The 27,238-nt window shown below is 42.3% G+C and overlaps 2 long non-coding RNA genes across 3 annotated transcripts in view; one reads left to right on the forward strand and one right to left on the reverse strand.

The window, feature by feature from the left end:
• LOC310848417 overlaps positions 1 to 27,238 on the reverse strand; it is a 249,342-nt gene that overhangs the window by 123,557 nt on the left and 98,547 nt on the right. The window lies entirely within an intron of this gene.
• Positions 558 to 19,671, forward strand: LOC310848488. The gene is made up of 2 exons (XR_014566449.1): positions 558 to 621; positions 19,402 to 19,671. It is a non-coding gene; the product is annotated as an uncharacterized lncRNA (long non-coding RNA).

Here is a 27,238-nt window from a genome sequence, read left to right on the forward strand (position 1 = left end):
CTCTTCCTCATTCGTCGTCATCATCATCATCATCATCATCTCCTATACAGGTACTGCTCTGTCTTTGCGCTCTTTGCTGTCCTACTTTTAAGTCCTGCTGGGTTCAGGGAGATGGTGGGTCGGGAATGCTATCTAATGACGTGTCAGCCAGGTGTTGCTCTAGCTCTCCCATTATTTCCCAACTTTTCCTCTCATCTGCCTCTGAGCTGCTACCTTCCTCAAGCCCCTGTTGCAAATCTAAACTGCCTTCCTTCTCCTCCGCCTTGGAAGGGTCTCGATGGGGAGACGGTCTCCACTCTCTGACAATTAGTTTTCTTTAACTGTGGAGGCATGTTTTCAGATTATACACAGCTCTTCTTCAGGCTTTTATTATGAGAGCAAAAAATGAACAACCAATAGTCTAGATAGAAACAATTGGGTAGTCAGGCTGATGGTTACTTGGTTGCAGAAGTTTGCTGGCCATTGCTGTTGGCATGGAGATAGTCTAGGTTGAATGCAAATATGCCATTCTGATGTCATGTGTGATGTCACAAAGCGGCTATGCTTTAAGTCTTGGTAAAGCCAAAAACAGTTAACAGTCAGACTGCATCTCAGCACTGTCAAGATGGATCTCCATAACAGGTGATGAATAGTTTTATTTGGGGGATATACTAACTTTTACAATTGGGAAAAAGTTTTAGATTAGTTTGCCAGTTTGTAACCCTCTTGTTGAGGCCAATAAACATACCTTCCCAACCCTGTACCCATCAAATAATCAACTTTATGTGTGACTTTGGAACTGATTCATATAACCACATTTCCTTTCTCAACTCTATAGCAGCTTTTTCTCTGTATGTATAACCTATGTATAACCAAGAAGGAGAAGATAAGGAACTAGGAATAAGATCTGGATGAGTATGGTGAAGATCTAAGCTTGGCAGGAAGATTGCTTTGTGATCCAACATAGGAATGATGGGTGCTTCATATTATGTATTGAAAGAAGAAGCCTACTCTGGAATAACATCCAATGCATAATTCTGCAGGTATTATTATTATTATTATTATTATTGGTTTGTATGTGGGTGTACGTGTTTTCCAAATAAAAATTCATCTGAGGTAGCTTAAGTATTAAGAGTACATTAGCTGTAACCCCCAAAGAGGAATTTAATTTCCAAATTGTGTATAACAAAGTTAATAAATTCAGCAGTATAAGATCCTAAAGCCCCGTTTCCTGTTGTGGTTTAAACATATTCTGCAAGGCCTTCTAAAAACAAATTAACAGTAATGCAGGGGGTGAGCACATTGCCTGGAACGGTGGAAGGTATCTGCAAAAAGTCACTAGAATGTATTAGGAGTCTCCCCTTCTATGGATGGAATACCTATTCAAATGAAGGACAGTATAAGGACCTATGATCCTGTTGAACAAGTTGTAGTAAGTCACTACAGTCATACCTCATGATGTGTCCGCCTCAGGTTACGTCTTTTCAAGTTGCGTCCCACAGCAACCCGGTAGTAGCAGAATGGTTACTTCTGGGTTTTGCCACTCGCACATGCGTAGAAGCGCTAAACCGTGCTTCACACATGCGCAGAAGTGCTAAATCGCAGACACGGTGCTTCTGGATGCGAACACTTCAAATTGCGGACGTGCCTCTGGAACGGATTACGTCTGCAACTCAAGGTTCTACTGTATGTGTTTTCTGTGACAGTATTCTATTTTCTTCTCTCACTTGCTGTACGAATAACTCCCCTCTTTCCTTATCTCTTACCAGAGCCACAGATCTGTTTTTCCCACCTGTTGCTCTGGATCTCACATTATTTCCCAACTTTCCCCCTCATCTGCCTCTGTGTTGTGACTTCCTGCAAACCCCTGTTGTAAATCCATACTGTCCTCCTCTTCCTCCTCCCTGGAAGGCTCAGGATGAGGAGCCGGTCTCCAGCATTCCTCCTCTGCCCAGTCCCTGACAGCAGAGTAAGCATAAAAGGCATAGATAGCCCACTGGCTCAGAGACATTATAGGACACTACAGTTTGATGCACCACGTGAGGAAAGCAGAAGGGGGCTAGGAAGAAGCATCCTCTCCACACTTCTGAGCATGTTTTTCCTTTCTTAGGAGCTATGGGGAGCTGGAGCTGGATGCCAGCCTCCCAAAATGGCTATTGTATGTCTGCTGTATTCTGTTCATGCTATTAAATAAGGAGCAATCTAAAGCAGGAGTAGGGTTACCCCTGCCCTCCAGATGTTGATTGAACCAATCCCCATCACCTTTGACCCTTGGACATGCTGGTTAAGAGTGATGGGAGTTGGAGTCAAGCAACATCCAGAAGGCCACAGTTTAAACTCCCTGATCCAAAAAGCTCTGTAGCTACTTGCTGTGGATAACATGTACAAAAGCTGGGTAGGCCAACTGTAAAATGAGAGCCAGTGTGGTGTAGTGGTTAATAGCAGTAGACTTGTAACCAGGTTCGCATCTCCGCTCTTCCACACGTAGCTGCTGGGTGACCTTGGGCTAGTCACACTTCTTTGAAATCTCTCAGCCTCACTCACCTCACAGAGTTTTTGTTGTGGGGGAGGAAGGGAAAGGAGAATGTTAGCTGCTTTGAAGCTCCTTAAAGGGAGTGAAAGGCAGGATATCAAATCCAAACAACAACTCTTCTTCTTCTTCTTCTTCTTCTTCTTCTTCTTCTTCTTCTTCTTCCTCTCTGAATCCCTAGGAGTGTGGAATCAGTGAAAAATAGGCATTTCCCCATGGCCAATTGTGGGAGCCATTCTGAAAATTGTTGGTTTCTGCTTCATTCACTGAGCAGCGAAGTGCTTGTCACAAGACAATGTTTACATTCCGCAGTCAAGTGCTGTTGGGTTTTCTCACGGGAAAGGAGACTGGATGTGACGTACACTGGTTTCCTGTTTTTCACTGTTCTTTGCAGTTCAGTGTTGATTCTCTCCGTGCTTTAGAGGAGAGAGGATGCCTTTCTCTGCTCCGGCAGAGGGAAAATGTTTTTCTGTAAATTACCAGTTTTGAAGTGTAAATAAAGTAATATAGAGCATGTTGGCACGTACTTTTCATCATTCCGCTGTGCACTGGACACTGCTTATCTCCAACATTTGGTTCCGGGCCCAGAAAAACGCAGTATTTTGAGAATGGACTCCAGAAGTCGGGCTCCTGGCAAAGGAACAAAGGAGCAAAGAATTGGAGTGCCGGCAAAGGATCGGAATGCAGAGGGCCGGATCGGACGATATCTCTGCGCGTCAAGATGATTTGATGAGGTATGTGCTACAGCTCCGGGCAGCCTGCCAGCTTCTAATTAATGGCTTTATGGCTGGACTTTGAACTTTTATAGCCGGTTTTGCCGTGGCACAGGCAAAAGGCTAGGAGGATAAATTTTTCCTATGCTGGGGGAAATCGAAAGTAAAGCAGCTGCAGCAGTGTCGCAGCATGAATTTAAGACAGCAGAGAGAACTTTCACTTTTGAACTTGCCTTTGGAATGCGGTTTGAAGCAGCTGCAGATAAGCAAAGCAGTTAAGCAGAAAGGCACAGGCTCACAGGCAGAGGCTGGAAATCGAAAGTACTTTTGAATTTGCTTTTGGATTGAAGCAGCTGTACACAGACGCAGCATGTATAAAGCAGCCTGATTTAAAGCAGCAGAGATGACGCAGAAGGCTAATGCCAGAGTCATGATGGCTAGCTGCAGAAGGCTGGCTGATGCAAGTGGGGAATCTGATGCCAATCAGCCACATGCTCAGCTCAGAGTAGCCTGTGATACTGCCATGATTCAGAATGAAGCAGACCGCCGGGGTGCTAGCTGCATGGGCAAGGGGGAGACTTCACAGTCGTCATCCCATAGTGCAGTGGAACCACCAGATGGCGCCAAAGCTTTGAAGGCAGTGAAATGCTACACGTGGCCATATGAAGAGGGAATGCAGATATCCCAGGGCCAAGACAGAGCAGCGCAGCGAAAGCTCATCGCGTGGAAAAGGCCGAGGCAAAGGCAAAGGTCCGGTGTCCAGGACAACGCAGCACAAGGCAATGGTCTCACGCTTCACTCCAAAGGTTGCAGAGGTCCAGAAGACATCTAGATCTTTCTTCGTTGTTGATTCGGCTGCAACGCATCACATGTGCAACGATAAGCGACTGTTCGTGTCTTTTACACCGCAGGAAGGTGCGATTCACCAGGCGGATGACCACACAATTCCCAGTAAAGGCTACGGAACTGTTGTTCTTCACAGTTTGGACTTATCGATACAGGATGTGCTTTATGTGCCAGATGCCAAGCATAATCTGCTCAGCGTTGGACAGCTGAATGAGCGGAAAATTGACGTTTCCTTTAAGAACAAAAGGTGCATCATCACAAAGAAAAATGATTATGTATTGCATGCTGAATATGTTGATCGTTTGTATGTTTTGTATTTTGATGATGTTGTGCAGGATGACACTTGTTGCATTGCAGGTTCTAACAAAAGTTTGCATGCAGAATGTATTCATGATTTTCATCGAAAATTTGGTCATTTGCATTTTGAGGCAGTATCTAAAATGCCTGCCTTGGTTGAAGGTATGACTATTAAACCCTGCAGGTACCACATGAAGTGCAAGGCATGCGCAGCAAACAAAGTGAAAATGGCTGCGAAAGGTAAGGTGTCTAGTAGGCAAGCTACAGAACCATACCAGGTTATTCATGCTGATTTGGTTGGACCACTAGCGCCCTCTTTGGGTGGAAACAGGTACTTCATGGTTCTCATTGATGCATTTTCCAGGTATATTTATGTGTACAATCTCAAGCAGAAATCAGAGGCTTTTCCAAGGTTCAAGGAATTCTGTGCTTGGTTGGGAAATGTGCATGGAAAGAAGGTAAAGACTCTTTTCAGTGATCGCGGGGGAGAATTCACTTCTCAGCAGTTTGAAGCTTTTCTGACTGAGAAAGGAATTCAACACGATTTGTCTAGTCCTCGCTCGCCATGGCAGAATGGACTTGCGGAACGAGCAAATCAGACATTGCTTCAAGGGTTAAAAACCTTGCTGCATGATGCCAATCTTCCAGAGAGTTATTGGGCCGAAGCTCTCTCATGTTTCACTTACAGTTATAATCGCAGGTTATCTTCAGCGATTGGTTGTACCCCCTATGAGAAGATGTTTGGCAAGAAGCCATACATCAAACACATGAAAATTTTTGGTTCTGACATGTGGGTTCACTCACCACAAAACTCCAAGTTAGACAAGCGTGGATTGCATGGTATCTTTCTAGGTTATCAGAAAGGGTCTTACAGAATAATGATGACTGACTCTAAGACAATTAAGCTCACAAGAAGTGTTGAGTACAATGCCAAGTGGGGGGAGAATGTGGGAATTTTCCAATGTTATCCTGATGACAGTGATGAAACTGAGGATAGTCAAAAGCAACCGCAACAACCCACACCCACTGATGAAGGTTCTGATTCTGAGTCTGAAACTGAATCGGGTGATTCAGAGGATTTCAAGAGTGCGAAAGCCTCTATGCGACCCTCTGAAAGCTCTGATCAAGAATTGGAGGAACCATTGTTCACAATAGGTCACTTTTCTCCTAAGAAGGAAGAGGAGAGTGTTGAAGACTTAAGGCTAATTCGCAGGTCACAGAGAGCAACAAAAGGCAGACCTCCAAAGAGATTTGCTGATGAGTTTGCTAAGATAGCAGTAACAGCTGTTAAAAGCTCCAAGAAGGTGTTTGAACCTTCAAGTTTCCAAGAAATCCAGGATTTGGATTCAAAGGAAGCTGAGCCATGGTTAAATGCCATGAAGGCTGAGCTTGATTCCTTGGAAAGGAACAAAACATGGGACCTTGTTCCAGTAGTTCCAGGAATGAAACTGCTTGGAAGCAAATGGGTCTTCAAAGCGAAGACTGATCAAAATGGCAAGATAGTCAGACACAAAGCCAGATTGGTAGCCAGAGGTTTTGCACAGGTACCAGGTGAAGACTATCACGAGACCTACTCACCCACCGTGAGGTATGAGAGCATTAGGCTTATGCTCAAGCTAGCTGCAGAAGAGAATCTACACATTAGTCACCATGATGTGAATACAGCTTTTCTGTACGGATCTCTAGATGAATCACTTTATATGCTTCCACCTGATGGCGTACAGGTAAAACAGGGATTTGTTTATGCTCTGAAGAAGTCCCTTTATGGTCTCAAACAAAGTGCACGGTGTTGGCACACAAAACTCACTGAAGTATTGATTTCTCTAGGTTTTAAGCAAGGGAAAGCTGATCCATGTGTATTTGTCAAAGAGGAGGGGCAAAAGAAACTGTATTGTTTGTTTTATGTTGATGATCTTTTATTTTTTTGGAAGGATGTCACAATGTACAATAATGCCCTAGCTCAATTGAAAGAGCACTTTGACATGAAAGATCTTGGTGAGATAAACAACTACCTATCTCTGGAAATAGAGAGAGATCAAGATGGTAACATTCTAGTACACCAGTCACGTAAAATTGCTGATGTGTTAAGCAAACTAAACCTGATGGATGCTAACCCTGTGGACACACCGATGACAACAGGTTATCAGGTAGATGACACTGGAGAAGCATTTTCTGATACTACACTGTACAGAAGTGTGCTAGGCAAGCTAAACTTCATTGCCAGATGTTCAAGACCTGACATTGCTGTTAGCTGTAATTTGCTAAGCAGACAAGTCAACAATCCTACTGTTAAGGATTGGAAAGCTCTGAAACGCATAGCGCGGTATTTGAAAGGCACTATGCATTACAGACTGAGATTTAACAATCAGAAGTCTGGTGGTCTTGAGATATTTGCAGATGCAAGTTTTGGAAGTGACACTACAGACAGGAAAAGTACGTCTGGAGTTTGCTATAAGTACAATCAGGGTCTATTTGATTGGTCATGCAAGAAGCAAACAACAGTTAGCTTAAGTACTTGTGAAGCTGAACTGAATGCACTGTCTTATTCACTTAAGGATTGTGAATGGTTGTTACAATTGTGCAAAGACATGAAAATTCCTGTCAAATGTCCAATCCAGGTTTACCAGGACAACAAAGCATGTTTGGCTTTGCTGAATTCTGAAGGTTGTAAGCAAAGCACGAAGCACTTGCAATTGAAGTTGCAACATGCTAGGGAACGTATTCAAAAGGGACTCGTAACGGTGTCCTATATGCCAGGTAGTGAAATCCCTGCTGATGTATTGTCCAAGATTGTATCAAGGGATCAACACTGTACCTATGTGCAGAAGTTGGGTTTGTACTAATATTGTACGAACACGCTGCCCAGTGATGTTCACAGAAAGGGGGAGGATGTTGGTTTCTGCTTCATTCACTGAGCAGCGAAGTGCTTGTCACAAGACAATGTTTACATTCCGCAGTCAAGTGCTGTTGGGTTTTCTCACGGGAAAGGAGACTGGATGTGACGTACACTGGTTTCCTGTTTTTCACTGTTCTTTGCAGTTCAGTGTTGATTCTCTCCGTGCTTTAGAGGAGAGAGGATGCCTTTCTCTGCTCCGGCAGAGGGAAAATGTTTTTCTGTAAATTACCAGTTTTGAAGTGTAAATAAAGTAATATAGAGCATGTTGGCACGTACTTTTCATCATTCCGCTGTGCACTGGACACTGCTTATCTCCAACAAAAATTCCTATTCAGCTCCTAGGATTGGTTGGCTGAACAAAACTGCTATATTATGTGAGGCAGCGGTGCCAACTTGTGAGGGAGGTTGGTGGGAGGTTGGCATCATGTCTGGGCACTGGGAGAAGCCAGGGGGCAGAGTCAACAGGAGGAGGAGAAAGAGCAGACCAGGCCACTGAAACCCCAATGTGCTAGGATCTATGCTTGGCCTCCTCCACCCCTTGATTTTTCTCATGCATTGGGGGTTGGCCCCCTCCCAAAAAATATTGGTGGAGGGAATGACTTGGCCCTCAGGATTTGGCACCTCGGGTGTGAGAGGCTTCCCTTAGGACAAAAACACTGCTGAGGAAGACAGATCTGAAAATTAACAGTCCAGACCCTCCCCAATAGCCGTACAAGTACCCAAGGTACACCTGTTGTCTTCACCCCACCCAAGATGGGAGGAATGGGCCCCTAGCCTACAAGCTGGAGAATAACTTTGTGAAGATTTCCAAAACATCTCTCACTATCTGTATCTCACAGCGATAGGAGTAATTTGGTTCTACATATGCAGCAAAGTGAAGTGGTAAAGCCCAGACATACTAGAATAGACTGTACTACTTTGGACTGTTGATGGTGTTTGGGGTGTGCCAATTATAATGCAATGTATATCAGCTTTCTTTCCCTAGGTGTGATTAGGCAGCATAACAGATTAGGTTGCATGGTACATTCCATAAATGAAAGCCCACCATTTGAGTAATTCAGAAGCCTATTCCAGCCCTAATGACACCTTGACCACCACACTTCATTTTCCAGCATGCGAAAACATAGCAGCATTGCTCATTGTCCTCTTGCAACAACATGGTCCTTGTTGAATTAATAACTGGCTGCCTACTCGTAATTCAGAGAATATTCTCCACGGCCTTGTTGAAAAAGATTCAAGTCAGAGTGAGTCTATTCTTTTCTCTCACTGAGCCAAACTGACATCGGTCCTGGAGAGAAGGCGACAGAGGAAATAGATATGAATCAGGGTGTGCCATCCATATCAGACTCTCATGCTGGTCGTGTAATAGATATTGATGGGCTCCCACTGTGGGGCAGTTTGCCACTCTTCGGGGCTCCACACTGTTGTATTTATGACACCTGCTGCCAAGAGAAAAAGAGATTCATATTTCAAAGCCTTTTTTTTTTAGAAGGTAAGATCCAGACAGACTTGAAAAGTGAAGATAGACATAATATTAAATTGCAATGAGTTCTTCACCCCACAGTGCATTCCTAGCTGTGAAATTTCCATTGCAGGCCGATATACAAGCAAATAAAAATGCAAATATAATGACACAGTGAAGGTATGGGGACAAATCTTGTTTCAACCAAATGTGCCGTAGATAGAACCTAGGGAGTAGGAAGGATCATGTCAGCCTCTGGACAATCAATCCACAGCCACTTTCTGTAGCCCCTTTATTTAGAACTCAGCCCCGGAAAGTGAGATTTAGGTCTGAATTAAACACCAGAACAAGCTTCTTGGCTACTGTTCTCATGCTCACAGTAGCTATTTATCTACAAAGTTAAGCTTTTCATGATGCTCATTTTCAAAACAAACACCCAATATGATATGGGGTGTGGCTCAGTTTGGTAGAGCATGAGACTCTTAATCTCAGAGTTGTGGGTTTGAGACCCACACTGGGCAAAAAAAATTGCATTGCAGCGGCTTGGATGACCCTCATAGCCCTTTCCAACTCTATGATTCTATGAAATGAAGTTGCTGGCCATATAACCCTGTGCTGAGCGTGAGTGCAAACAAACAAATGTGTTAAAATAGTCCCTTTGTGAGAAGGAGCTATACATACATATGTTGGTACATGTGTAGGGCCCCTTATCACAGCTGAATAGTTTAACACCCAGCTGGCACATAGCAGTAGATGGGCAAGGTCACCATGGTGTTTCGTCCATGCCACTCTCTGACACCTGCTCCTATGTCCCTTGTCTATTTAATATGTGTAGCAATCCATCGGACAACACACGTAACCTGCACAGTTATCTTTTGCCATTCAGTATATACATTACCCATTGTCCTTAAGTCTGGTTTGTCTCCTTCAAGTCCTGGAGTCCATATGAGAATATTCTGTGGTCCCTACGAAGTGTAGTGAAGCAATATGGGAGAAACAGTCTACAGCTGTGTTCGAATGGCCTCTCAAAATCCTCCTTCCTATTTGCTGACAACAAACAAATCAGGGTGGGGGCTATTTCACCAACATATTCCAGGGCGAGGAGACATTTCTCAGAGGTGGGACTCAATATCAGAAGTGAGAATTGCACAGGAGCTGCTCCCCCTTCCAGTTTCTACAGGCCCCTCATTTACCTTTCTCCACAACCTTCTTTTCTCTGACAATGTCCCTTGCATTAGATAGAGGATAGGGAAGGGCCCATTAGAGTGTCTGCAGCAGCTAGTGGACAGTCCTTTTAAGCTTCATAAGGGAGCTGTTTCCAGGGGAAGAACTGCAAGGGGAATGAGACTTTATGCTGACCACCAGGCCATGGCCTTTTCCACCTGCCTTGCCCCACCCTCCAGACCTGGGAGTCCTAAGGGCCTTCAGAATAGAGTTGCTGCCATGGCCATTACTTGTATGTGTCTTTTGATGAACTGAGGGGAAAACTATGAGTTATTAGGATGGGAAGAGAGTGTGTATAAATTTCAACAGTGCATAGTCACATTGTTAACAGGCAGATCTACACTCATGGTTTATAATGCTAAGGAAGAGTTAAGGAATGGTTATCATAATGTATTTGGACACAGAACATTTTGCTTGTAGCATTAATAATGCATTGTTAAAGTGTGACACCAGAGGGTGCTACAGAGCAATGAGGAACCAGGCAGTACGGAAACTGCTTTTTTACAGGACCTACAAATTAAGATCATGGCCATTGGTCCCATCACCTCCTGACAAATGGGGAAGAAATGGAGGCAGTGAGAGCTCTCACTTTCTTGGGCTCCATGATCACTGCAGATGGTGACAGCAGTCACGAAATTAAAAGACCCCTGCTTCTTGGGAGAAAAGTGATGACAAACCTAGACAGTATCTTAAAAAGCAGAGACATCACCTTGCCGACAAAGGTCCATATAGTTAAAGCTATGGTTTTCCCAGTAGTGATGTATGGAAGTGAGAGCTGGGCCATAAAGAAGGCTGATCGCCGAAGAATTGATGCTTTTAAAAAAATAATATTAAAAAGTTTCTTGATTTACAGAAGTATGTGTAATGTCTCTCTCTTGCATTTTTTTTCATGTAACATTTTTACAAATCAGTTTCATTTGTTGAGACATTAGGAAGAAAAGGGGGAGAGGGGTGGAAGATGGGTGGGGTGGGGTTGGGGTTGGGAGGCGATGTTTCTATTTTGCCTAATGTATGTAGGGTTTGGTGTCAGCGTTGCTTGTGCAAGTTATCTGCTGTTCACTTGTGTTCCTTTGGTAGTGAGAGAGGTTGGGGTTGGCCTTGTTTGTTTGACTGGAGAGACCTGTCAGGAGTAAGCATGGACCAATGGTACCAAATAGTATGGGAAACAGCCTTACTAGAAAAATTAACCAATAAACTGAAACTAACATGGGGACAAACAGAAGAAGACGCCTTTACCCTGGTATGGCTCCCCTTTATCACATACACAGCCCAACAAGACAATGACAACAATCCACCAACAGCATACAAATCAATATGGCTAACTTGGAGGAGACTTTTGAGACATGGACAGCAAGAACATCAAACCTATGCATTCTGAAGGAAATCAGCCCTGAGTGCTCACTGGAAGGACAGATCCTGAAGCTTAGGCTCCAATACTTTGGCCACCTCATGAGAAGAGAAGACTCCCTTGAGAAGACCCTGATGTTGGGAAAGATTGAGGGCACAAGGAGAAGGGGACAACAGAGGGTGATATGGTTGGACAGTGTTCTTGAAGCTACTAACATGAGTTTGACCAAACTGTGGGAGGCAGTGGAATACAGGAGTGCCTGGTTGGTTCTGGTCCATGGGGTCATGAAGAGTCGGACACGACTAAACAACAACAACAACAACAACAACAACAACTTAAGAAGAAACAGGTAAGGAACATTTTCATGTTACCAGTATGCCCTGTGATGTTTTAGAATGATATATCTAATATTGTTCTAACAACATTTAAAAAGTCAGTGTAGATCCAGCAGATGTTGCTAATATTGTTTTGTGGAGTATGAGAAATGTAATGCTTTGTGCCTCTTATAATATGATGTTTGCTTGGGTTGTGCTGTTTCTCTTTTTTTCCCCTAGTTGCTTTGCTAATAGTCTTTTATAGAAGGTGGTTGTTTCATTGATGACTTGCAATTGTTTTAATGATGATTTGTTGATTATTCTACCTGATTTGTGTTGCATCTGTGATGTTCATTTATTGTTTGTAAGCCGCTTTGCTACGCTTGTGAGTGAAAAGCGGCATATAGAAATATTATGCATGAAAAACAAACAAACCACAAAATGAAACATTTACATTAACTGCCCCACCAACCTTGTCCTCCTGTCCTGCCCTCTGCTGGCCTGTGACTCTCAGAACGCTGTTCAGAAGGGAATGTGGTGCTTGGCTTGAAAACTGTTCTTCACTCCAACTCACCTATTTATGAGTTTCATGACACTGTTGTTATTTTTAATTCTGTGATTTAAAATGAGTCTGGCTGCAGTGCTGTCATCGGAAGCAGCCAAACCATCTGCCCACACACTCCTGGGCTTCTGAAGCTACCCAAGGGGCAGAGGAAAGGCCTGTACTGCTGTTACTCACATGCCTCGCAGACAATGTCAGAATAAGCCCTCAGGGGCAAACAAGGTGTTTTCTAGATACATTGCATGAAGCCCGCCACTTTATTACAGGAATAAGGGATAAGTGATGCTGTTGGGAAGGCAGGATGCAGGGAAGGGAAGGGAGTGTCCAATAGGGACACTCTCAATGGGCTCCATGTTACATGTGTGTTCCAGGACGGAGGACTGTTCCAAATGCACTGACAATGGGAGATAGAAGCCTTCCCTCCCCAGGCACTGCTTTCTGCATAAGGATCACCCCCCCATCCCCACAATTAGTAAATTGCTATGTAGATTCATAGCTCTGTAACCTGTAGCTACATGCCACACATGTCAGCGACATCACACATAGTTCAGCTAGGCACACTTTGTCACTTAACCTGTGCCCCATATGTTAATTCTACAATGAAGAAGAACAGCAGAAAAATTCAAGTTAATTTCAAAAAGTGGGTGCAACGCAAAACACTGTCACCCTTTTGCTAAACAGCATTTCCCATATACAGTGGTACCTCGGGTTAAGAACTTAATTTGTTCAGAGGTCCGTTCTTAACCTGAACCGGTTCTTAACCTGAAGCGTGCTTTTGCTAATGGGGCCTTTGGTGCCGCTGGCATGCAATTTCCATTCTTATCCTGGGGCAAAGTTCTTAACCTGGAGCAACCACTTCCTGGTTAGCGGAGCTTGTAACCCGAAGCATCTGTAACCCGAGGTACCACTGTGTGTATGTGTGTGTGTGTATGTGTATTATATGCTGTAATAAAAAATGCATGGCAGGTGACATCAATTAGCACTGTGCCCAGTGCATTTCCTGGTCCTTTGTCCAGGATATGCTTTTAATACCTGAGAGACGTTGATCACCTGCTGAGTTTCCTGGATTCTCTGCTTGCTCTGTTTATTTCCCACATAGTTCAATTAATTAATTTTATCACTCAATAACTGTTGCCCTTCAGATCCGGCCTCAGGACATGCTGCCAGTTCAGACTGGCTGATGTTTTCTTACCTTGTTTTTTCTCCCCTGCTGCTTTGACTTTGGATCGGAGACGTGAAGAGGATTGCATCCTCTGCAGGCTATTCCATACAGTGAACACTGGCCATCAGGGAATGAAGGCCATCTCTGTACTATAACATTTAAAGTAGTATCATACCACTTTAAACAGTCATTGCTTCCCAGAAACTAATCCTGGGAATGGTAGCTTGTTAAGGGTGCCCAGAGTCAGGGCCGGCCCAAGACGTTTTGGCACCTGAGGCAAACCCCGCAAATGATGTCTCCCTTGCTACCAAGGAAGAAGGGGTGAGTGAGGATCTACACCAGGAACAAGGCAAGAAAGAAGGATTAACATCAGGATTTTCTGCCCCTGGGGTCTTGCTGTCTGAGGCAGTAGTCTCACGTAACCTCATGGGTGAGCTGCCTGACCCTTCTCAGAGTTTTTCAGTGGCTCAGCACTACAATTCCCAGAGTGGTCAAACAGTCAATAAACCTTACCAGGGACTTCTGAAACCGGCACCTCTGAAAGGAAAACTTCATTCGATTGAAACTTGGTTTTGTAATTCATTTGATAATCACAATTATAGCAGATTTGACCTATGAACTGGCTAATGTTGAGTTTCAGAGATTTTGAGTTTCAGAGGTTTTGCTTCATTAATCTTAAGAATAGCAAAGCAACACACTCTCAGGCAAAGATTTGTGTAGATTAGTTGGTTGGTGGAGAAAATTTATACATGATTTGTTTCCTTTGCACAGAAACAGAAACAAACTTTGATTTGTTATGTACAGGAATGGCAACTCAGTGGCTCCCTGTCTGTGGAATGCTCTCCCCAGGGAGATTCGACAAGCACCTTCACTGAATACCTTTAGGGAAAAATGTTCCTCTTCAACCAGGGCTTTGACTGATTCACATGTTTATGCCCAGTGATATTTTTCTATATATATATATAAAAAGTTTAGGGGTACTCTCATTTTGACTCAAGAAAATCACCATTTTATAGTTCAAATCAGGAAAAATAAATACAGTAAATGGACAAAGATTCACAAAATGTTTAGGGGTATGCGTACTAAAACTAGTACCCCCAGAAAAAAGCACCATTTATACACCTTTTAAATGTGTTTGTGGCACTGGGTGGGGATTATTGGTTTGTGGTCCCCCCCCCCCCCAGTTTTTATCCTGTACTTTGTGTTTTTATATTTTGTTTTTATGTTGTGAAATGCCCTGAGAGCTGTGGATGAAGGGTGGTACACAATTTTAATTAATCAATTAATTAGTTAATAATACCCCTCCCCAACTGAATTCCTCCTGTCACCACCTTAATTAATCAGAACTGGTGTCATTGCCAATATGGCCTCAATATACTTATTTTTAACAAGGAAAGGAAAAGAAGAACAGAGACAGGAAGAATAATTGGTTAACATTCTCATATATATTTCAGAGGAGAATTCTAGATCTCCACTGGAAAGCTGTTTTACTTAGAAGCGTCTGACCTAGCTAGCATTCACAGATTTAATTACGTAAGGAGAAAAGCACTCATCAGAAATCAAAAATATACACTTCAGAGCAGGTTGAGCATTTTAATTCTAGGCTTGGCTTGGTACTCGTTCAAAGAATCATCGTGTATATTTAATGGGACAGACCGATAATCCACGGAGGGCTTTTCCACAGCTGCTGGCAGATTGAGGAAAAGGAAGATTTGTTTGTTTTAAAAGTTTCTCTGTTGTCCCAGGATGGCAGTTCAGTGTTCACAATGTCTAAGATATGATGTCTAAGAAGTAGATACATTGGCAATTCTCTGGAGAACCTCTTTGTACATGCTCAGCAACTTTTTAAAGTGTTTGATTATTATTTTTTCATTAAAGCTGAACTAAGATCAGATGGAGATAGGAGATAAGAGATAACTCAGTGGCATAGCAGAATTCAAGCCAGAGAGAGAATGAACTTTATCCCTTTTAGATGAAATGGCACACTCGAGAGAGAGAGAGAGAGACTGTTTAGCTAACAGCATTGAATTTATGTGAATGAAACCTTTCAAGAGAGCACTTCTGAGCATACATTTGCCCCCATGATATCTATGAGTTTGCCTTGGGAAGGGCAATTCATTGATTTGAATATTAATTTATAAATCACTTAGCTCCTCCAAAGAGTTCAGGGATTACCTATACTTCACTGTGGATCAATAGCCATTAGAAATGTAACTTCCTGCTCTAGATAGAGAGCCAATCAGAAATCTGGTAAGCTAGAAAGCTGTTAAAATTCTCAGCACTTCAGTGGCTGTAGCAGACAAGTGTCTTCAGAAGCAATTGAATGTCCATCAAAGCAAGTGACAACTCTACAAATCAAATTATTTGGGGTTTTTTTGCCATATTTTGCCTGCTGTTCAAATGGTCTCTAGAAGCAGCTAACAATAAATAAAAAAAACAATGCAGTAAAAATGCAAACCAAAGCCACGTATTAAAAGAAAATGGAAGAGATGTCCTTCTGCCTCCAGTCATCCGGAATCTTCCTGAACCTGAGTGACCATTTGTGTATATAAAGGTATGTGTATGTATTCATATAAAACACACACTAGGGCATATTGCATCACACCAATTTTTTTTATTCATAAGAATACTTTAGAAAAACAAAAAGCAACAACTCCTAGCAGTGCTTGATTTGTAATGCAGAACACAACAACTTTATGATATGATCATGGGACACCCACAAAGTATAAAACAATGCAGCTACATGAATCATTCCCAAAATATAATTACAGTTGTACCTTGTTTGTTGAACAGAATTCATTCCGGAAGTCTGTTTGACTTCGAAAAACATTTGACAACCAAGGTGTGGCTTCCGATTGGCTGCAGGAGCTTCTTGTATGCAATCGGAAACTGTGGAAGCTGTGTTGTTTGGTTTCCAAAAAAACGTTCACAAACCGGAACACTCACTTCTGGGTTTGCAGCGTTCAGGAGCCAAAACATTTGAGTTGCAAGGTGTTTGGGATCCAAGGTACGACTGTATAAACAAGCCTCTTTCACACCTACCTTAAGTATGTATACAAACTCTATGAAAAGTGTGAGCTTGTTTTTGATGCATGAACTAATTTATTTTAGATCTAATTTGAGTTAAACTATCATCTCTTCATCAAGACAAAGAAGCCCTTCTCTTTACTGATCTTTTCTGAACCATTAGGTACTGCAGGCTGTTGTTCAGGATCCCTTTTGCAAAAAAACCTGAAGGAATACAGTGTAACTCTTTATCTGTCAGTCACTGCTATTGCTTACTGATACTTTCTATCAGCCTCTTTTTTATTTTTACCAATGAAAGACACAAATTGTTCAATGAAATATCAGTTTACTTAATTAAACTTGGGCCAAAATAATACAGACAGCAATACTAAGGCCGTTTGGCCCCTAGTCAACCTCAGAGACCCTCTCAGGTCACATAGCAGAAATTCCTGATAGGCAGCCCATCTACAAACTGGTTAGACAGGTATCTGCCAAGCAGACCTACCAAAAGGGTACCTTCTGTGTATGAATGGGGACAATGGATTCTGGAGTCAAGGTATTGTCAGGCATCTTGGTTGACAGACTTGTGAAAATGTTGGAAAAACATGAACACTGAGCATGATCTGATTTACAGGTACAAGCCATTTTGTGATATATCTGTGGTATTTGTGGGGTGGGCTTTCTGTGACGGGGCGGTCACACCCTGAGGGCTTAAAAATTCCTCACCTCCTTGCAAGGGGTGAGTGAGAGACTCTGTTGCAACTGTTCCAATAAAACTGCCTTACTTCCTCCTTCCTGGCTGTCGCCTCCATTTGTATTTCTGAAGAAAAGTGGACCTCAAGGGATTCTAAATCGCTTGATGGGGAGCTGGGTTGTAAAACCCCAGTTTTGTTACAACCTTAGGAAAAAGGAGACACTTAGAAAGTAATCCTTTAAAGGCTACCCTCCATCATTTAAGCAGGACCAATTATTCATAATTCACTTCTGACAGATGTTTATAGTTTCTTTCTACAAACCACTTAAGCAAGCCTGCTTTCTCCTAATTGGCTCAGGTGGTTTAACTGCAAGTAAGTGGCCTGTAGATTGCAGCCTTCATAACCTATTTTAGTACTTTCATAAAACCTCCCTTGGTAATCTCTTCCATTACCTGACTATTTTTATGGTTATTAAAGCCTTCCTGATATTTGATCTGCATTTTCCTCACTTCTTAATTAAAGACCATTGACTCCCCCACTCCCCTTCACTCTCTGTGGCCATAACTGGGAACTGTTCCCCATTGCTTCCAATAACATTTTACATAGTTGTAATGGTATCTCACTTTAGCCTGCTCTCTTTGAAGTTTAACCATTTCCTTACACAACATCCTTTTGATGCCCGAATCCTTTTTTTAGTCTGTGAATCCTCTCTAGCATTACTGGGCACAAGGAACTGAAAATGCAGGTGCAATTTCACCACCTGAGGCCCAGCAACTGCCAAATTAAATGGCACAATTTCATTTGGTGAGGCAGATATGAGTCTCCTCCATTTCTTATTTGTACAACATTGTGTGATTGACTCAGAGGGATGGAAGAAATATTAGATCTCCTGAGTGTCTGGTTTTCTGATCACCTACAACTTAGATGCTATTGGCAAGAAACTTGCAACTGGTCTAGCTTTGTTGATTCATGTCTACTTGACAAACTCCCTGGTCTCCACACATTTCAGCAATCTAGTCAGTACTTTTAGACTGCAATCCTGTACACACTTACCTGGAAATAAGTCCCATTGAACTCAGTGGGACTTACTTCTGAGTTGACCTGTAATGTTACTGAATTTTGAAATGCTCAGGTGTAGACATGGTGGATAAATTCAATCCATTTACATTTCCCAAAGCTATATAGATGCAGCCATCCTTCAAAATCTGCCCTTCTCCCAATTTTGTGATGCAGTTCTCCAATTAAAGCAACAACAACAATCCAGAAATGAATATATTAGGCAGAAGTATGCATAAAAATAAATACAGCTGTGTAGTAACATAAAAGATGCATTATATGAAGGGAAATTGCTTGCAAAAAATGCACACTAAAATGTTGACGAATTTTCATGAGACCTTTTTTGGAGGAAAATGTCTAAAAATCTAAAAAATCTAAAAAAAGTCTAAAAATTGTGGAAATGTGTTTCCAAAATGGTCATAAAATAATGGCTTGTTTAAGGACATCTACTGAGTTTGTGACTATTACAACAAGGGATTATAAAATCATAGAATTGAAGCGTTAGAAGCAAGCACTTCCTGCAATGCAGGAATCTTTTTGCCCAAAGCTGGGCTCAAACCCACGGCCCCGAGATCAAGAGTCTCGTGCTCTACTGACCTTCTTGGCTTAGAACTCATACAGCACAATCCTAACAATGGACTCAGCAGTCCTATCAAATCCCATGAGTCTTAATCTCAGGAAAATGAGTTTCAGATTGCAGCCTCCTACCCAACACCATTCTGCCATGAACCTGCTTTCAGGCTGAGGTCCATTGTGATCACACCAACCAATATGCGAAGGGTCTAGCATGATGGGGAGAGCACTCTTGCAACAGTGATTCAGGCCACTGGATGAGCTTGCATCCTTCCAACCTTGCTTGTATTCCCCAACAAGTCTAAGCAATTGACCACCCCTAACCCTAAAATGCAATGACAACACCCTACGATAAAGGTACCGCATCATCCAATTGTTGTGGGGTTTTGTCAAAACTAGTACTAATTTTCTTCCAGTATGAAAATGGACTCATGAAATTTATTTGTTTCTCTGCATAATAGATGGACTGTTCGGTAATACTTAACAAAATTGAGGAGGGCTTTTTGTGCATAATAGCAGCATTATTCTTTTTGAAAGCTCAATAAATTTAGATTTCATTATATTGTGCACAATGAGATGCTATCAAATAAGATGTTGGTAGATACACACAGGGCACACACACACAGAGAATATTTTGTTATTATAGCCTGCTGGAAGTAAGGATGTATTTCATACAACTGGGTGTGTTGTGGCATGCTCACTCATCTATTTGATACAAGTGATTATTATTTTTGCTAGACTGTTGAAACTCTCAAGAAGCAAATGAATGGGAAAGAATGGATACATTTTATAAAGATCTATACAGGTTTCCTCTATGGAGAATGACTAAGAATTCAAAGTTAAACAAGCAGGGAGAATTTGTGGCAAGAAAAGAAGAGAGAAATGAATAAAAGAATTTCTGTCAGCAAGCACAGTGTGAAAATAATGAAGGAAAAGGAAAGAGACACTAACAATAATATGTCCATTTTCTAAATTAATATAATCCAAAAAAATCTGAAGCAACAATAATGTAATTCCATTCCTCTTGTTACTCTGATATATATGAGATTAAAATGGGCCAAACTTATTATTAATGTAAAAAAAAAAATGTTTTTGGAGGCAAAACCTGTCTCTTTTTGTAAGAATCAGTTATTACAAAACCATGGAAAATGTGCCTGCCTTTTTCCTTTTCTTTTTTTTAGCGATGTCTCTTCAATATCATGTGCAGCAGTTTACAAGGGCATGGCCTTGAAAGGGGACTGTTTATCAGTTTGCAAGGTGAAGGTCTCAGAGCCACAGAATGTACCATTACTTCAGGGTTCATCTACTGGATCCCAGACACTCCAAAGACATTCGGGCCCCTTTCATCATTGAACTTCTTGGGTTAGCTTTGATTTAAACACATCCTGGCTGGCCATCAAGCTTTCTGCTCAGGTGATCTGTTAGGCAAACAAACCTCCTTCTGCCCGCAGTCCTGTAGCCACTCTCGTCCCCCATGATGCTCCAATCTCTTTTTCACCCTTCTTTGAGACTGCTCACTACAAATCTTTCATATCTCATCACAGCACCCCTTCTTTTATCCTTGCTTTTGTTTGCTCTGTTTCTATCACAGTTAGCAGCTACTGCAAACCCTCCAAATGTCCCTGTTTTCCAAGGACACTCCCAGATTAACAGAATCCATCCCGCTTTCTGTTTTGATCCCAGAATGTCGTGCTTTCCCTTAGTACGTATGTCCCTATTTTCATTGGATAAATGTTGGACAGTATGGAGCTATGCAATGCCCTAGCCAAGAAGATAAGTAACTGTACAACTTTTAGATTACATCTGAAGGCAGCTCTGAATAGGGAAATGATTTTTTTGGGGGGGGGCAGGGTGAGTTTAATGTTTCATTATGTTTTTATATATGTTGGAAGCTTTCCAGAGTGGCTGGGGCAACCCAGCCAGATGGGTGGGGTAGAAATAATAAGATGATGGTGATGATGGAATAGGATGTCCCTGTTTGCTACAGAGAAATGTTGGAGGATATGCTATAGCACTCTGTGCTAGCCCCTCCTTTCACTGTGATGTCCACTGCTTGGCTTTTACACAACTGTGGTGCACCCCATGGCACCCCCTTGCCTGTCAGCATGACACTCATGTTCCAGTCCATCCATCTCTGTGTCTGCATGTCACAAGTAAGTCACTACAGCCACTGGCAGTGTCCCTCTCAGATAGCTCATCCTCAAAACGAATCAGTCCTAAGAACTCTGTATACCTGAAGGAGCGTCTCTACCACCATCTTTCAGCTCCAAGGACCTCCTGGCAATTCACTCATTGCGAGAAGTGAAGTTACAGCGAACCAGGCATAGGGCCTTCTCGGCAGTGGCATCCACCCTAAGGAATGCCCTCCCATCAGATGTGAAGGAGATAAATAACCAAATAACTTTTAGAAGACATCTGAAGGCAGCCCTGTATAGGGAAGCTTTTGATGTTTGTTTGTTTTATTATGCTTTTATATTTGTTGGAAGCAGCCCAGAGTGGCCGGGGCAACCCAGCCAGGTGGGCAAGGTACAAATGTTGTTGTTGTTGTTGTTGTTACTATTACTATTTCAAGTTGGCACCAGTGCCCTTAGGACTGACAGAGCAAAAGATAGGGCGATCAACAACAGATGGAGTTATAGCCAATGACAAACAGAGCCAACTAATTCTACTTTTATCTCCAGCCTCCTCCTTACTGAGTTTGACAAGGGCAACAATGAAAACAACAACAACAACGATGATAATAATAATAATAATAATAATAATAATAATAATAATAATAATAATAGCTAAATTATTACCAGCTTGGCGTGAAAGTCAGAATTTATTTCTATCCCTTGGAAGAGAAATTATAGGAATTCCATAGCATATTTTCCACTGAGCTATTACAACAAGCCTTCTCTCCCTCTTGCTTCCCCCATGCGCCACTCTGAGTCGTTAATAGCTTTACTGCATCAAAGGGAGACACTAAAGGGTAGCAAAGGAGCAATCAGAGATCTTATTTTCTCCTGGGTGCCTGTAGTTGGCCTTGGTCTGAAATGAGGCATGATGTGCCAAACATGGCTCCTTAAAAATAATTAAAAGCAAGGATTTCATTTTTTTTTAAGGACTGTTTCTCAGAAGTAAATGAAAGCAAACCAACATCAAGGAGCACTGCTGAAATGAATCCCCTGCCACTCTAGGCATTTGCCTTTTGTCTTTTGCAGCTATTATGGGCATCTTCAGGAAGATAGCAAGAGGCAGGGGGAGGAGGGAAGAGTTCAAACATTTACCATAAGTCACTTGACAATTATAGGCCTCCAGGAGCTATGGGGAGCTATTGAAGCACTCTGCAGTCACAGCACAACTGGGTAGTGAGAGGAGAGTTTCGTTGTACAACTTACTGTGGCTTTGGAGTTTGAAGAAAAGCAGGTCAGGGCTTTACCTCCCTTATACCACGCTGAGTTTGGATTGTCTCCAATGAAGCAAGACGTGCTGTGGGATGTCATATTAACAGTGGATCCAAGCTCAGAAGCTGCACACCGGCCTAACCACCCTCAGCACCTGTATTATTATTATTATTATTATTATTATTATTATTATTATTATTATTGCTTTCTTTTAAAGTCTTCATTTTCAAATTTAAATTAGTGAGCCTGGCTCTTTGCTTTGCTTTACACAAAATGAATGCTATATGACAGGCATGTCCAACTCCCAAGGGACTGTGATCTACTCCCAAAGTTTTTTTGGGTGGGAGGAAGACCCAAAGTTGTTGAGCTTTTTCTGGGGAGGCTTCGCAAAGTTGTTGAGCTTTGTTTTGATTTGTTTTGTTTTGGCAATAGATCAGGATCACACAATCAGCCAGGAATGACCAGAGACACCCCGTGATCGACCGGTAGATAGTGATCGACCGGTCGGACATGCCTGCTACAGGAAGTCAAAAGATTTTTTTTATATAGGGGGTATTTTCTAGCCCTCATTTCTTAGGAATTAAGATTTCTAAGTCCTTAGTCACAATCATTGTGAAGAGGAAAATTCACCTCTTGACTAAAACTCTTCCGAGACTTCCTGCTTCAGTCATAGTTCATTTGGGTTAGTATAAACTAGATTTTGCCAATCAAGTTCCCTCCCAAATGTTTTGGATTGACTTTGGGTTGGTAGTGGACTTGAACAAACTGAAGATAAGTTTCTTGGTGGGTGGTAACCTTTGACTGGATGGATGGGAGTTTGCCTGCTCTTGAGGGGGTTATACTCCCTATGAAGGAGCAGGTACTTAGCTTGGGGATACTTCTGTATCCTTTGATGTTGCTTGAAGCTCAGGTGGCCTGAGCAGCCTTGAGTGCCTTCCATCAGCTTCAGCTGGACAGGGATAGTCTAACTACAGTAGTACCTTGGTTCTCATACGCCTTGGTACTCAAATAACTTGGAACCCAAACATTGCAAACCCAGAAGTAAGTGTTCCAGTCTGCAAACTTTTTTTGGAAGCTGATTGTGCTCCATTTTGAGTGTTACACTTCCAATTTGAATGTTATACTACCAATTTGATTGCCATACTCCCATTTTGAGTGCCACACTTCCATTTTCAGTGCTACGCTGCGGTATGTCTGTTTCTGCTATTTATTTTGTGTTTTTCTTTTCGCGGCTCTTTTTGTGTGTGTGTGTGACTGTGTGGAACCCGTTGCTTGTGTGACTGCAATACATTGTTTATTGCTTTCATTTTATGGAGCAATGGTCTCGTTGGATTGTAAAATTCATGTTAAATCGCTGTTTTAGGGGTAGTTTTTAAAAGTCTGGAATGGATTAATCCATTTTGCGTTACTTTCTATGGGAAAGCGCACCTTGGTTTTGGAACGCTTTGGTTTTGGAATAGACTTCTGGAACGGATTAAGTTTGAGAACCAAGGTACCACTGTACTGTTATGTATGATCTGGTAGTTTCTGGGTTAGATTACTGCAACATATTATATGTAGGGCTGCCTCTGAAGAATGTTTGCTGTTGAATTTGGCAGCCAGGTTGCTCATCAGGACAAGATGGTTTGAGCATATTACACTGCACAGGTTCTCAATTAGTTTCCAGCCCAATTCAAAGTGCTGGCATTGACCTATAAAGCCTTCAGTGGCTTAGGACAGCAACACCTCATGGAAAGCCTCTCCCCATATAAGCCAACCTAGACCCTGCAATCATCATCTGAGGCCCTTCTTCATTTGCCCCCTCCACAAGTACTAGTCCAGAGAATGGCAACATGAGAATGAGCCTTTTGTTGAAGATTAAGTGGATAGACTGTTGTGAATCAGGAACCGATGGGTCCCAGCACTTATGCTGTATAGTAATCATGATAATATAAGGCAATATTTGCAGTCTCATATCTTCTTGAAGAAATGCTTTCCTTTTTTTTTAACACAGCAAGTTGTATTACATAACTGACCTGGATAAATGTGTATGATAGTGCTTTATGAGGGTGAAGAATGCATAATTTTTTTATTGCTTCCCCCACCCCTTCCATCCCAGCGTTAACTGCAGTCTTATGCAGTACTCAGGCAGTGCTGAATTACCCTAAATTCTGATTAACCAAAGAGGTCAACTTTCATTAGAAACTGCATAAAATCCAGTCCATTAAATTGTCCATTTTAGGCCTGTAATAATGGCTCACAGTTTTGATTATTTTAATTAGTGCACTTATTGCATTGTGCAGACAAGTGCTTATATTATTTTAAATATTTTATTTTTTAAAAAATTCTATACATTTATTCAGAAACTAGGTTATATAGAGAAATGGTCTAAGAGAAAGTGACTTGCTTTATTGTTAATCTATAAACCATCAATGCTGCTATTCAAAGGTTTCTATAGAGATGGCTTTTGGTTTATTATTATTTTATTTTTAAAAAAGTTAATTCCAACAAAAGTAGTTGAAAAACAATACTCAAATACCCAGCACTCTCCCTTTTCTTTCTGACATTGGTGTCATCTTCTGTGACAGCCTTTTATCACAGATATCCATTTTATCTTTCATTAAATCACAGTGGCAGAGGAGATGCTTACTGCTCAGTGATATCAACTATTGTTTGAAAGTTACAGATGGTCCTGCCCAGGAGAGAAATTGTTATTTTCTTAAAGGAATCAAAGGACATTTCCTGATTCCTACAATCTAATTTTTAAGGTCAGGTACATTCTTGAAACTGAGACCTTTGTGGCAACTTTTACTCACATTTCAACGGTACACCATTCTATGAATTTCTGAAAGGTTAAATAAAAAGAAAATTAAACCTCAAAACAAACTGCTTTGCAATCTGGACTCAGGTTCCAGGGGATTACCTCCCCTGTATTACTCATGCAAAAAAAGAAATAAAGAAAAAGGTTTAGTTTTAATTATGATACGGCAGGGATTGAAAGGGATCTCTTAATCATTGTTGATATTACAACATCACTCCCATGGACAATCAGTCTTTGTTTATATGAGTCAAAGAGCTGTGGGCTTAGATTCTATAAGGAGAGGAAGAAACAAAGAGGGTGTGGCAGACAGAAATTTGGCTACCCAGAAGGAAAGAGCAGCACTTCTCACATGGCTGTGTTTCAAAGGAATGATGTATCTGAAATTCAGAAATACAGTGGTACCTCGGGTTAAGTACTTAATTCGTTCCGGAGGTCCGTACTTAAACTGAAACTGTTCTTAACCTGAAGCACCACTTTAGCTAATGGGGCCTACTGCTGCCGCCGCACCGCCGGAGCACGATTTCTGTACTCATCCTGAAGCAAAGTTCTTAACCTGAAGCACTATTTCTGGGTTAGCGGAGTCTGTGACCTGAAGCGTATGTAACCCAAGGTACCACTGTACCCCAGTTAAAATTGTGAACTTTTGAACATGCCTGTATTCCCAACTGCGCATCTATTCTCAAACAGATCTTCTCCAACTCAGATTGTCATTCATGCCATAGAAGAATGCCTCTCACTCTCCCAGCTTCCTCATCTACTTCTTCTGCTGAGAGGTAGACCTCTTGGTCTCTCCCTCATTTTCCTCCCAGTGCTTACGACACTGATATGGTAGCACCTCAAATGTCAGGGACCCGAGAATACTTACATCCTTAGTATGGACATTACACCCTGTAAACTGCATGCCCCAGGGTTGCTGATGGACAGCTCAGTGTGGTCTGGCAAGAGTGTGGTCCTGATAATGCCAAGGTTGCAGGTTTGATCCCTGTATGTTGCATGTTCCTGCAATGAAGAAATTGAACTAGATGATTCTCAAAGTGCCTTCCAACCTGACAATTCTATGATTCTATGTACCTAAAGTGACGTATTCTAAAGGCTAATCCTTCAGTTTGAGAGGCACAGAGACACATGGTCAATACTTCAGGGGCTACAGGTAAAAAATTGTAAATTGTGGGTGGGTCTTTGGAACTACAAAAAACTGGGGGGGGGGGGGCTGGTTATGGTCCACTGGCTTTACAGTGTGGTTTTAAGGGTTACTGAGCTAATGTATGTAAAGCACTTCAAAAACACAATATCATTGTGTTGTTGGTTCACTCATTTCTGGTTTAGTTATGCTTTTAAAACTGAGCCCTTAAGAGAGAGAGAGAGTTGTGCCCTTCATGTAAACCATGAGTAGGCAAACTAATCGCCTTCTAAATCTGGCCCACTGACGGTCTGGGAATCAGCGTGTTTTTACATGAGTAGAATGTGTCCTTTTATTTCAAATGTATCTCTGGGTTATTTGTGGGGCATAGGAATTTGTTCATTCCCCCCCGCAAAAAAAAAATTCTGCCCCCCCCACAAGGTCTGAGGGACAGTGGACTGTCCCCCTGCTGAAAAAGTTTGCTGACCCCTGGTGTAAACATTGCGTGTCGAGGTCCCCAGGTCCACCCCAATAACTCACACATCACACAGAATTTTTGTTTAAGGTTTTTGGCATAATTTTGGCCACAACTTTATTAAAATACAAATTTGTGAGTGGTTGCTTAGGCATTGGTTGTGACTATCTGCCCCCACCACAATGCGAAAGTCAGAATGGGGGAATACACTTGGGGGTTACGCGGAGCAGGGAACCTGCCCTCACCCCAAATGCAACCAGGCATTGGTTGCGACTATCTGCCCCCACCATGGGGGACAGACTGACATTCCGCACGATGCGAAAGTCAGAATGGGGGAATACACTTGGGGGTTACACGGAGGAGGGAACCTGCCCTCACCCCAAATGCAACCAGGAGCTCATTGCTATGGCCCGAGCCCCCGTGACAGAGTGGACAAGCAATAGTTAGCCCCCAATTCCTTTAACGGAATCCCTTGCAGCAGCAGCATTAGAGGGGCAGGCACAGCCAATCCATGCCCCTCAACCAACCAAACCATAAACCAATGCCTAACCGCAACCTTACAAGTTGTGACAATTTGCTACGCAGTAGGCAAAAACCAAATGGCCCCAGCCAATCAGCCAGATGGACAAAATTCCTACCAGGCCCCCGCTCCAAAGCAGACGACCCCATGACAGGCATAGCAAGGTCAAAGCGAACAACCCTATTCTAGGGAGGGAGGGACGGGCAATCCGCTGCACGGGCGAAAAGAGGAAGCCCTAGCCTCGTGCAAGGAGTTTTAGCATTTCTGGCTGTCA

Source organism: Podarcis gaigeae, assembly GCF_964106915.1.
Source record: "Podarcis gaigeae genome assembly, chromosome: 7".
Classification (NCBI taxonomy): Eukaryota; Metazoa; Chordata; class Lepidosauria; order Squamata; family Lacertidae; genus Podarcis; species Podarcis gaigeae.